Source organism: Mizuhopecten yessoensis, unplaced genomic scaffold (genome assembly GCF_002113885.1).
Source record: "Mizuhopecten yessoensis strain PY_sf001 unplaced genomic scaffold, ASM211388v2 scaffold6163, whole genome shotgun sequence".
Lineage (NCBI taxonomy): Eukaryota > Metazoa > Mollusca > Bivalvia > Pectinida > Pectinidae > Mizuhopecten > Mizuhopecten yessoensis.
In genome coordinates this window covers 305886-319286 of record NW_018406412.1, presented here as the reverse complement: position 1 = coordinate 319286, position 13401 = coordinate 305886, and the positions used below count along the sequence as shown (strand labels likewise).

The 13401-nt window shown below is 30.2% G+C and overlaps 1 protein-coding gene across 7 annotated transcripts in view; it reads right to left on the bottom strand.

The window, feature by feature from the left end:
- Positions 1 to 13401, bottom strand: part of LOC110451651 (transcriptional regulatory protein GAT1-like) — a 51187-nt gene that overhangs the window by 30124 nt on the left and 7662 nt on the right. The gene's annotated exons all lie outside the window — the stretch shown is intronic.

Here is a 13401-nt window from a genome sequence, read left to right as displayed (position 1 = left end):
TCCGCGGCTGTGATTGGCCGGTACGTCACTTCCGCTGTGTACTTCATTGTGACAGTGTATTAACGGTGACAGCCGTGTCAGGATTTTGGAGAACGGTTGTAATAAACAACTGGCAAGTGAAATGACATTTTTACAACTGTATGTCTATGTTAGATTAAATATTAACAATAATACATAATCGATGGAATACGTAGTGTTGGTAAATTCATCTTATATAGTGACGATATTTTTTTCTCTCTCAAAACAATGTAATGCATACGAAGCCTAACTAATTCGTATCCTTGGTTTAACCGCGGACTAACATAGCTAACCTTATTCCGTGGTTATACTTCGTTAGCATACGGCAGCTGGTATGAACCATTGTTGTAATATTATACCGGGGTTTAATATAAACTGTATTTCATTTTTATTCCATTTACAGTATGATGTTAACAGAGACGTATAATACGTATATACGTCTCTGATGTTAATTAGCAACCCACAATTGTTGGAATAGGATTTGGAAACAAGTTTTACAACTTATGTAGATCCACTTTAATGTTGTATCCGAGATTGTCATTCTACACAGAGACATTTATACTACAGCTTTATATGTCTGTGTTTTATCATACTACCATGAAAAATATATCAAGAATGATATCCGAGGTTTAGATTATGTTCGTAGGTCAATCGGGCGTTATTTATAGTTTACATATTGTATCCGAGGTTGTTATTCTTCCATACTAATATGAAATTAATTACTCTTACATGATATCCGAGATTTCAATTAGATCAGTTTTTAATTTGCCTCGCTAACCTTTCACCCTTCCACGGACCTATAAAAGCGATGACTTTGACAAATTTATAGAAACTTTGTATATATGTTACAAAGTGACAAAGTAACATCTGAACCGGTTTGGGAATTGGTCACGGAAAAACACCTAAAAACTCTCTCTGTTTTTTTTTTTAATTTTGAGACACGTTCAATAGGCATAAACCTTCATGTATATAAAACATGCAAGGCAAACAAAAATACATGTTAAATTATTAAGGTTGAAATAACTACAAGGTTTATAAAATAAAAGTTATAAGTAAATAGTTAAGTTTTATTCGCATTTCACTCCATGTTTTTTTTAATTTATGGTTATTGTGTATACACAATGTTGTCAATAAATTTTATCAGAGACATATACAGCCAGTATATCTGTTTCATGTTTACTATATTGCCGATTGATCGCCTTTGACCTAATTCCGAGTTACGTCTTCGTTGTTTGTTTTCTAATTATCTTGAACCCAGGTATAGTTATGGTTTCTGCCGCAGGTGGTGTTAGTTGGACATTGTATTAACCCCCTCCGTGATAACCGGCGGATGATACCTGTTGTTATCTTACCTGGGGCAGGTGTTTTTACGAGTATGTGCCGTAGGGGTTCACAGGAAACCACGTGCACTGTACACCCATATTTCCCCATAGACATAGGTTTCAGATTAACAATGTCAACATAATGAGAAAAATAGGAAATAAAGTAGGTAATATAAAAAAAATAAGTTTTTTTTTATAGAAAAAAAGAATAATATCCTTTATATAACATTTGCAAAACGAATTGCTGAGGTCGTGTGAAATTTCACCGATTTTAAATTGTGAGGCCTGGGGTGGGAATAATACAACCTATACTACGAGATAAACTATTGTGTGTCATCCAGCCTAAAGTGTACTTTGGATCGCATCTCATAATCATTTATTTATTTATAATTTTATTTATTTTTTATTTTATTTACTTATAAATTTATATATTTATTTATTTATAATTTCATTTATTTATAATTTTATTTATTTATAATTTTATTTATTAATTTTTACTAATGCCGATGATAGACATTGCAGAGACTTTAATTGTTATTAATTATAAAAGTGTGAAAGTAGCATCAGATTACTAGGTCCGACCTTACTTCATAAACGAACTACAAGTAGATTAATCTACATAAGTAATTACTATATTTAGTTATATAAGGCTACCGTCTGACTTTTGAAAGCCGGAAGATTAAGATTATCATCATCATCATCATCATCATCATCATCAACATCATCATATCATCATCATCAGCAGCATCAATCATCATCATCATCATTTTCATTTCACATGTCAAATACTACAAAAAGTATTTAGAAAATTAAAAACATTTTCAATAGTATTTCACATAGTCTTAAATATCGTTTTCACCTATTTATAAATGGCTCTGAATCATCTCACAAAAGTCCATAATAATGTCTAAACAACATCACAATTACTAGTCACAAAAAGTTGCACTGATATCAAAGAACAGAACAGGTTTTTGCTGAAGTAAATACATGACTAAAACAATTGTTTTATCCGTTAAGTTCGACGTAGCACTCCGGAAAGAATTTTGATGATAGCCACTCTAATTGTAAATAAAGGACTTAGTTAAGTCAGTGACGTACCGTTGTCTTAAATCCTTGAATAAGCTGTGACATATCCCCGTATGACCAATTTATATAACGCACTTACATTGAAATTTATATCATAACACTCGTTATCACAACAACTTTATATAGCACTCCGGAAAGGTGACTTAAAGACTTGGTTAAATTAGTGACGTACTATGCTTAAATCCTTGATTTAGTTGTGAAATTTCCTGTAGGACCTATCTATACAATATGTTTATATTGAAACTGATATCACAATACTGGTCATATCACAACGGGTCAATTTAGCCGCTACTAAACGGAAGTAGTATCTCATACCACTGAACGCGTTTTAGTACTAATGTACCGTAAACCGGGCGACATATTTACGACACCCTTCTCACGTCCTTAAAGGGCCATTGGTATCTATTGTCGAGTCTTAATCAGAAATTATATGATGATATCGGTACTCCAGATTGGATCCATTGAAAATCTGGCTCGCACATTCTTTAATGGACGGAAACTTGGGAGAGGATAAAGTGTCATTTCACATTGAAAAATAGCAACATTGTCAATAGCTGAGACAAACGTGAAAAATATCGTTCTAAACATCTTGTTCTTTTAGTAGTTTTTCTGACGAGGAAATTAATTTCTCACAACTACAGGTAACCTTCTTTCGGATATAATCATTTTTGTTGTTTTTACCTCGCCATTTATAGGTAAACCGCAAATTCGTTGTTTTATTTGATTTGTTATTTTTCAACAACAACAAAAAATACGGAATTGATAATATATGGTGGGTATTGTTTGACTATCATCTCGCGATCCGTGAGCAGGAATATCGCGTCTCCATCATTATTAGGTGCCAGACTGGTTTTAACGAACTTCTTTTTTTATTGAGGTACCATAATGGACTTCTATAATGGTCCATGACTGTACACTCGATCTTAAATACTATTTTTTATGAAAATTTTAGATAAATTTTATGTTATCAGTTTCGCATGACCAATAAAAAAAATCCTGCAATTGTGACGTAAGATAAACTTAATACAGCTTTTCACTCAAGTGCATGAATGATTTTTTTCTTTGCGGAGAAAGAAAGCCCTGTTTCCGTAACACCCATGATATTCAGTTACAAACAGAAACGGATTCTGTACTTAAATAAGTATACACTTGTAACTGTAAAGACGATTTTAACAAAAGAAGTCCAATATTTTGAACACATGTACGAAATGATCATATCTACAATGGTGACAGTGCATATGCACTAACCAAGTTACTTGTATTTAAATTCGGTGCCTCTTATCTTAACACGCCAAGCGTTACTTCACAAAGAAAGTGAATTAACTGGGAAGCATTTTCGAATCGTTAGAATCAGAAAGCGTTAAATGTTAAAAAATACACTTTTCCATAGAGTCAAAGTTAAATTTGTAGCTATTCCCGCTGACAAGACGTGTTTAATTCTTCAACAGGAACAAATTATAGAATATATAAACATGGGTTAGTTTAAAAAGATTTATTAGGACTCTGCTATATAAGTTGTTTATTCATGCTAGTTTAGGGCACAGTTAAGGAGATGGAATTATATACCCAAGAGAGATAAATTATGTAATATGTATACAAGACATTGACAAGGAGATGAATAGTATTTTCCCCATCTCTGCGTATGAAAGAAACACGTGTCCCAAATGGAAAATCCATATAGGATACGTGTTTTTCCCCATATGTGACAGAGATATTCCCACTTCCGGTCAGGAAAAAATATTTCTTTCTCCCCCATAAGACGGATATGTCTACACTTTCGGCCAAGGAAAGATGATTCTCTTTCCTCCTACCCTTCACAGGTGTCTCTCGGTTTCGCCGGGGAATATTAGCTTGTCAACCCCTAGTGGGAGATAGTTTCATGCCGATTAGCACGTGTTCAATTGTAACGTCATAAAATGTGTCACCGGTACTTGTGACGTCATCAACAGTGAATAATGATATTCATACCCCACATGTGTTTTTGTTTACAAACAAACTACACGTTCACAATGCACTGACGTTACGTCAACAATGTAATGACATCACGTCATCATAAGCAGATCATGCAAGACAACTCCGATTTGCTGGAAGTAATGAAATTAACTTTTGAATTTCATAAAATCATGTATTTGATGTTCGAGAAAAAATCATCATACCCCACCTCAGGAGTAAGACAGAAAAATCTCAACTCTCGGAGTAAGCTTATGAAAGACTGGTCCTCGGCAAAGCCTCGGACAAGACATTTAAGAATCTAACCATTTTTCTGTCTTATCTCCAAGGGGGTAAAGATAACTGTATATCCCCATTTCGACAGAGATATCCAAACTTCCGGTAAAGGTAAGATCGGGGAATTCCCCTTTCCTAACAATTGCATCACGTCACGTCAACAATGCATTGGCGTTACATTACAATGCAATGACGTCACGTCAACAATAGCAAATCACGGCAGATCACTCAAACCAGCTGAAATTTATGAATTAAACATATGCGTTTCATGAAATTACCATTTGTATTTGACGTGGGAGAAAAAATAACCATTCCTAACTTTAGGAGTAAGACAGAAAAAAATCAACCTTCGGGTTACGAGTTTTTCTCTGGTATCCCCAAAGTGATAAAATATTATATTAATCCCACTTGGGTGCACTCAGTGACCTTTATTATTATGACGTCATAATCAGATGATGGCGTTTATTATGACGTCACAATTGAAAACACGTCAAAAGGCGTTTGACCTACTGTGGCAATATTGCCATTAGCAGGTAACGCCACCTCAAAAACGTAGAAAAGGTTGTACAGGCTTGCCCTGAAAGTCTTGCATGTATCTCTAAATTTGATGCATACCTAAGATATACCATTTTTTTGCTCCTTCCACATATGGCCTTAGTTTCAATTTTTTTTTCTAGAAATTTGCTTTTTTTAGTGATACGTTTGCATTGCCTTTGTCTATTTTTTTGGTCTAAACGTCGGTTAAAAGGTGGATGAAAAAGAGTCAATCAATATTTAGGTATGTTCTACCCTCGGGTGCTTAATTTGGTGTAAGAACCTCGACAAAACCCCAAACCAAAATTCTACGCCCTCGAATAGGTCTCCCGCTCAATATTTATCCCTTGGGTTTGAATTACCTTATCCAACTCACATCAAGGATGGATTCTGTTAATCTGAGATACCTACATATGATAAACCGTATTAGTCTATTTGAACGGAAGAACCGTATAAACGTGAACACAAAAGTAAACACGTGTCTCTATTTTTATATCGGAGAACAAGCACGTGAGAATTCCGTCGGTTATTTAATTTTGTAGCAGAAAAGTGTATTAATGCGGTTGTTTAAATTATCACTTGAAAAGGTCAGGATATAAACATGCAAAGTAATTGTCCTTACTTTATATTTATGTATACTGTAATTATACTGTGATATGTTATTTCCTGAAACATTATTGTTGAAAATCTGTGCTTGAAAGTGTTCGATCGAGTACTATTATCTTTGCTAGCCACGAGTTACATTAAGATTCGTTAGCCACTTATTACGACCCAGATTATTTATATTCGTCAGCCATGTATTGTAACCCACAGCATTTAGAATCGTAAGCCATGTATTGTAACCCAGTCTCTGGTAGCCAAATAAAACAACCCATTTTCTGCTGCACCAGCAGGCCCAAACTAATAATAACAATAACAATTCGAGGTTCTTATATACCGCTTCATCACAAGCAAAGCGGTTCACAAATTATTATCCGTGGTTATAGGGCCTTTGCAACCAGCCAATACCTTTCTCAACTCCTTGGGAGCATACAACCGATGCTGCCATTTCGGCGCTCACAGCTAGCATACAACAGTTCTTACAGCTGAGTAGACTTGAACAAGCGGAGTAAAGTATCTTTCTCAAAGATACAACACAGTGCCGTGACTCGAACTCGCGACCCTTCGGTCACGAGCCCGGCGTCCTACCACTAGACTACCGTGCCTCCCATTAGCAAAAATGAATTGCTTTGCTAGTAAATACCTGTTGTAGCAACGTGACGGAGCGCCGTTGACACATGGCCAGTTGCCAGTTTTGTTTTTGTATAAAACCATGCAAGATTGAGTTTAGAATCGTCCTCAAACCGTCGCGTTTGTAGATAACGTTTAACATTGTTTAATTTCCTGATCATATCTTTGCAATGTCAGATATTAGTTTAAATGAAACTTCCTATATACATAGCCAGATCGAGATAACCCCATCAAAGTCAAGTGGTTGCACAGACGTCAAAAATAATTTTCATAAACAGCTCCAAACTACGTATTTATTTCCCTAACATGTGTCTGTTGTTAAATAGAATGAACGAAAAAAGTGAAAAACGGGTATATCGGTACAATGTAACAATCTTGTCAAATAACGGCGCTCGGACCATCATTCAATATGAATACCATAGGTTAATCGTGTTCTGTAGATTAAGACTGAAAGACATCATTTTTGTTGAGCAGTGTTATGGTATAAGTCGAGGTAAACACATGTGAAATTTGTTTTTGGTTACCCTACCTACCCTAAACCGTTTTGCAATTTTCAAGGAAGCACGGTACACGTCAAGATTTCTCTCCTACTTATTGTTATTCTTGTTCTAGTCTGTGTGTTTTATTTGTATGTTTTTACTTTGAAATTAACCACGTTCCTGTTTTGGAATAGTCAATCTTCCTTATTGACATACGTTTATTTATTGTTTGATATAATCAATACATTGTTTGTTTAGCGTAGCAAGTATGTTTTGTTCAGAATTAGCATTTTAATTGTTTTATTAAACTAATATATTCATTGCTTAGCAAATCTAAGCGTGCGCCCTAACTTTGCCAGACAGGGAGTCTAACAAAGTTAGTGTGTTCGTTATTTGGCATATTACGTTACATGTTTATGTTTTTTTATTTCGCTTTATTTATTTTAGTTTCATAAACTGTATTTAGGTTAATTACCAACTTATAATTCTTCCTGAAATAAAGTGAATAATGTGTATTTGAAAAAGAATGCATTATTATTAAATAGATTATGTTTTATGTGTTTTACTTATACCCGTAGTCTATTACACAGTTTTATTGCTTAATGTTTATACTTTTATATACAATGTGTTTTCTTTCTATGTTTATAGTGTAATAAACACTTTCGATTGCTGACTATTTATCTTGACCTGATTTATTATTTATCATTTCCAAAAATAGATATCATCGTTACAGTGTATCGTTTACTACGTCATATTTCAATAAATTTTAATATAAAGCAATAAAGTTAAAAAGTTAAAAAAAAAATGAAAAAAAATGAAAAAAATAATAATAAGTATAATGTATACGCAATTAGTTTAAACTTTATTTTATTGATTTTAAATTACAATAGTACATGGTTATAAATACGGAAAAGGATCCAGAAACCAGTACATAGTACTTATGTAAATCCGTCTCCTTGACAGTTAACACCAAACAATAAACATAGTATAATTTATGATACATATCAGTCAATCAACAAAGTGGTTTAATAACTGATAACAATTTCTAAACATTTTCCTCAGGTTGGTAAGTATGGATTATGAGAAGTTCTTTTTACACAACCAATAAAAAATTCTATGTGACGTTTCGATAACAGCTATTGTACTCCAGCGAAGCCGAAATCGACATCGATTTTATTGACAACTCGTACACATTTTACACATTTGTGAGCATACGCTTTATTGGTCATTTGTCTGATGAAGGTGACAGTGTACATATCGTACTAGTCATCGAAACGTCACATAGAAATTTGTATTGGTTATGTAAAAATAACTTCTCATAAAACTGATAACAATGCTAATGAATATTATATTTGTTCTTTAATGTCTTTTTATTATTGCACTCTTTTTATTCTTCAATATCTACCGTGTATTATCATTGTACACGTATATTTTTAGTTGATTTTATCGCTTATATTATTAACATTTAATGGTGTTATTATTCATTTTATGCTTGTTTTTATCACTTTTATTGCTATCATTTAATGTTATTAATATGTATTTCATGCTTGTTTTTATTAGTTATATTACTTGCATTTTATGGTATTATGAACAATTTCATGTTTAAATTTTATCGCTTATATTACTTGCATTTAATGGTATTATTATATATTTCAAGCTAGTTTTAATCGGTATATATTCCTTACATTTTATGGTATTATTATCAATTTCATGTTTGTTTTTATCATTTCTATTACTTTTATTTAATGGTATTATAATATATTTCATGTTTGTTTTTATTCGTATATATTCCTTACATTTTATGGTATTATTATATATTTTTATTCCTTACATTTTATGATATTATTATCAATTTCATGTTTGTTTTTATCATTTCTATTACTTTTATTTAATGGTATTATAATATATTTCATGTTTGTTTTTATTGGTATATATTCCTTACATTTTATGGTATTATTATATATTTTATGCTTGTTTTTATCGCTTATGTTACCTGCACTTAATGTTATTATTATGTATTTCATATTTGTTTTTATTGGTATGTATTCCTTACATTTTATGGTATTATTATATATTTTATGTTTGTTTTTATCGCTTATGTTACTTGCACTTAATGTTATTATTGTATATTTCATGTTGGTTTTTATTGGTATATATTCCTTACATTTTATGGTATTATTATATATTTTATGCTTGTTTTTATCGCTTATATTACTTGCACTTAATGTTATTATTATGTATTTCATATTTGTTTTTATTGGTATGTATTCCTTACATTTTATGGTATTATTATCAATTTCATGTTTGATTTTATCGCTTAATTACTTGTATTTTATGGTATTATTATGTATTTTATGTTTGTTTTTATCAGTTATATAACTAGCATTTAATTGTATTATCATTTATGGCAAATTTCATTTCATCGCTTATATTACTAAAATTTAATGTTCTTAGATATTGAAACACTGAAATGTATGGTGCTTATGCTTAATTATATTATGTTTATTGTTTAGTGTTGATTGTTAATATATCATATTTATTGTTTCTTTTTGTATCGTTGATATACCATATGTTTTACTTTATATTAAAACAAATTGAGTGTTTAAGGTTATGTATGGTTAAACTTTATGATGAATTTATCATTTGTCGTTTTAAATTATTCATTAACATTGAATGTTTCATGTTAAACATAATCTATTTATTGCTATTTCATATCAACTGTTTAACATTTTAACATTTTATCAGCATTATTTTGTTTATCATTATATGTTGATTATTAATATTTTATTTGGATGTTCAATTAGTTGAACTTGATACTTTTAAAAGTTTTATGTATATTTTGACATTATGTATTTATTTGTAACATTGTACACATTTTTCAAAATTGTATTTTTAAAGTTAACTTTCTATTAATACTGTTTAATATTGTACTGTTTAACATTAAATATATTTACATGCATTGATAAATATTTGATATACAAGTATATATATCTTGTTTAATATTGTATATTTATTGATAACACTATACATTTACTGTTTGACATGGTATATGTATTTACATTAATGTTGACACTTCTTATTTATTATTAAATGTTTGAAAGATATCGTTTGAAAATATATATTTTATCTTTTATTCATAATATTGGGACACCTGATCGACCCACTGGCTTTCTGCAAGTACTCGAGTTTCTTACCACAGTAAAATCCTCTGTGCACTTGCATCCGGGACAAGAAGCGTAATTTAAACATCGTTTCAGAAAACACTTGTTTTCCTTTTGATTCCCCGATTGTACATGAAGTTATTTGGGTCACTTGCCCCGCAACATGGTTGATCCGGGTACAGTTTCCTCTTACATTAGGACACCGTGTGGGCTTCCCTCCGGGCCAACAGGAGTATTCAATATAAAATGATAAATTTTGTTCACTATTGTCGTAAAATGAAATAAAGTTATTTATGAAAACAAAATAATATAAAAACATATTTTATATTTATTGTTAAGCAATCTATATAATTGCTTTACGTTTTAGTTTTATTTCTTGAAATTACTATAATATTTAGCACTTTATGTTATTTCTTACCATTTAATTTTGTTATGTTAAGTAATGTGCATAATTGTTTGACAATGTATATCTATTATTAATTAGTTTATTTTATTGTTCATCTTTCTGATGTTATCGTTTATCGTTTTAAACCATTGTTTTGCGAAAGTGAACTGTTTTTTTCAACATCGTTTGTATAACTAACATTTTTACAAGTTTTATATATATATTATGCATGTAAAGCGTTGTGTTTGTGTGTACCTGGCGTGAAACAATAATTTGTTCCCTATTGAAGTTACAAATCGAAACGATATTTAGCAATAATTTCCGTCTTGATGTCTTTTTTATAATTCTTCCCTGATTATAACATTTTAAACGTTTTTCATTGTATAATTATTGATTTACCTGATAAACATTTTTTATTTAACATTTTTACATAATTGTTCAACATTTTATAATTTTGTTCAATTATTAATTTTTTGTTGATCATTGTATATTTTTTGTTAAACATATTATATTTATGTATTAACACGTTACATTTGTTTTCTCTGTATGTTAATTGTTTTTTTTTATTTAACATTGTTTATTGTTTAATTCTTGATTTTTAATATATAACATATATACATACTACATTCAACATGCCATATTCATTTATTTTCAAACATTTTATATTTTCTTACATTTCATTAATACATTGTTAGATTGTTGGAATTTTTAAGTTTGTTTAAGCATTGACTATATTGTGTTTTCAGTAATATATTAAGCAAAATTATAACAAAAAATGAATTATATTCATACAAGCCAGAAACAAATGTCGGAGCACATATCCTTAATCGGTCACCGTAAAGATGTTGACAAATACAGCATAGCTTTTTAATATCAGCAGAACAAACAAAGGATAAAAAAGGAAAAACAAAGAAAATGCAAAGTATACATGAATGTATAAAATACAATTTTCTTGGTCAATAAAGTGAGTGTGGGAAAACAAAAGCGAACAGTCAATTCGTGCGAACAAAACTCAATTTTAGGCTCATTAAAATATAGTGATGTATATTAGAAAGGCAGTTACCTGATCTACTATTACATGTATTTTACGTTAAAGTTTAACTTGATTCATATTTATTGTGTAATACTCATGCTATTCTTATAACTATTTATGTTATTTTTAGCATTTTATGTGTTTATTGTTCATATTTTTAATATATTTTTTATCGCATAATGTACCGTGTTGTCCAGTGAATATAATAATTTAATATTTTTTTGACGTATAAACCCCTGTAATATGACCTATCATCCACATGATTGGTTATAAATTTTAGATGTTTCAATTGTGACGTCACGCCTAGGACAAGTAAATGACGTCACAGACTGGAGTCAAAATGGCGGCTTTTACATTTCAAGGCTGTATGAAAATTGTATTAATATAATTGTATAAAATGCAATTTATACTAATTTTTATAAATTGTAAAGTTTCTCATAGTTTATATTCATTATTTTATATGCAAATGAGTATATACATCGTATATGTATGAGTTTTAATATGTATCATAATGTGTATGTGAGTGTATACATTGAAATACGTGAATGAGTGAATAAGCAATGACGTGTAGATTATTACATTAATGTCTTATGGTGTACAAACAAACAAAATGTGTGAGGATTAAACATTTAAATGTGTGAGTATTAACATTTTAATGTGTGAGTATAAACATTTTAATGTGTTAGTATAAACATTTTAATGTGTGAGTATAAACAATATAATGTGTGAGTATAAAAATTATAATGTGTGAGTATACACATTATGATATGCGAGTATAAACATTATAATGTGTGAGTATAAACATGATAATGTGTGAGTAAAAAAAATGTGTGAGAGAGTATATACATTTTAATGTGTGAGATTGTATACACATTATGATGTGTGAGAATGTATACACATTATAATGTGTGAGAGAGTATATACATTATAATGTGTGAGAGAGTATATACATTTTAATGTGTGAGAGAGTATATACATTTTAATGTGTGAGAGAGTATATACATTTTAATGTGTGAGAGAGTATATACATTTTAATTTGTGAGAGAGTATATACATTTTAATTTGTGAGATAGTATATACATTATAACGTGTGAGAGAGTATATACATTATAACATGTGAGAGAGTATATACATTTTAATGTGTGAGTATAAACATTTTAATGTGTGAGTATAAACATTTTAATGTGTTAGTATAAATATTTTAATGTGTGAGTATAAACAATGTAATGTGTGAGTATAAAAATTATAATGTGTGAGTATACACATTATGATATATGTGAGTATAAACATTATAATGTGTGAGTATAAACATGATAATGTGTGAGAAGAAAAAAATGTGTGAGAGAGTATATACATTATAATGTGTGAGATTGTATACACATTATGATGTTTGAGAATGTATACACATTATAATGTGTGAGAGAGTATATACATTATAATGTGTGAGAGAGTATATACATTTTAATATGTGAGAGAGTATATACATTTTAATGTGTGAGAGAGTATTTACATTTTAATGTGTGAGATAGTATTTGCATTATAACGTGTGAGAGAGTATATACATTATAACATGTGAGAGAGTATATACATTTTAACGTGTGAGTATATAACTGTTAAGTGCAAGTAAATATATTTGGGGGAAGTTCTCATTGAGTACATACCTAATAATTGTAATGTGTGAGTGAGTGTTTACACTAAAATGTAGGACTGAGTATATGCATTGTAATATATCATCAGTTCGAATCTCTCTATTTTCCTTTTTATCTAATCTGTTGCAATGTATTTGAAATTATTTGATAGCTACTGGGAACACCATTTATCTTAATCTGATATGACAATTCTCAGTATAATTTGATAAAGTAATTGTATTTATTTTTATTTTCAACACGCATGTAACGTGTATTTATAGCACGTGATCACATTACAA